General features: G+C 32.5%; 1 non-coding gene across 1 annotated transcript; it reads right to left on the bottom strand.

The window, feature by feature from the left end:
* Window positions 1–372: 372 nt before the first annotated feature.
* On the bottom strand, window positions 373–479 carry LOC125920488 (U6 spliceosomal RNA). The gene has a single exon (XR_007457078.1). It is a non-coding gene; the product is annotated as a U6 spliceosomal RNA (small nuclear RNA).
* Between the last annotated feature and the right edge of the window lie 486 nt (window positions 480–965).

Genomic DNA, 965 nt, shown 5'->3' with positions numbered 1-965 from the left:
TAATCATCATATAGTTGTGTTCAAGTAAATAATGCAATATATAGCTTAGTTAAAATTACCCTATAAAGACATCATTTTGTGAGGAAGTTTGCCTATTCTTACCCATGAGAATAACAATTTTGAGTGACATAAATAACATCATTTTAAGGAACAAAAATTCATCCTATTGAAGCATTAAAATCCCAGATTTAGTGAAAATGACAAAAGGATTTGTATCTGAATCTGAAATAAAAACATTTTAAGAGATATCCACTCCCAGTTTATCCTTATTGGAGATTTGATGATGACCATTATCCAACATGACTAAGAAAACAGTATTAGTGACTAGTGTCCTTGGCTTTCCCAACTCTTAATATTTCTTTCTTTTTTTTTTTTAATACGGAACACTTCACGAATTTGCGTGTCATCCTTGCACAGGGGCCGTGCTAATCTTCTCTATATCATTCCAATTGTAGTATATGTGCAGCCAAAGCGAGCACCGAACTCTTAATATTTCTGATCACATGGCAGCTTGCCCCATTTCCATCCTACTGGGGTATCACAGTCCCACTTATAGGCCCTCAGTATGGCTAAGTACATTGTGTGTGTATATACATATTTCTATAGTGAGAATGTCTCATATATATGTAATAGGTACCCATAGGAAAAGGAACAAATGAACGGTGCAGAAGTATCTGAGAAGAAAGTAACCAAAAATTTTCTAAAACCAACAAGTCATTAAGCTACAGATCTAAGTTCTAAAAAAAACAAATCAGATATATAAAAAAGAAAGAATGAAAAACTAAACCATATATAGACACATCATAAGACTACTGTTAAAAAACATGACAAAGGGAAAATCTTAATAGTAAATAGTGTATTATTTACCACCAAATCAATGAGTACTTCCAAAGGAATGATCATTTGATTCACAACTAACTTCTTAACAAAAGCAGTATAAGCTCAAAGACAGTAGGCTGGTATTT

This window comes from Panthera uncia, chromosome B4, assembly GCF_023721935.1.
Source record: "Panthera uncia isolate 11264 chromosome B4, Puncia_PCG_1.0, whole genome shotgun sequence".
NCBI lineage: Eukaryota > Metazoa > Chordata > Mammalia > Carnivora > Felidae > Panthera > Panthera uncia.
Note: the sequence above shows the minus strand (reverse complement) of the source record. Positions and strands in the feature narration are given on the sequence as shown.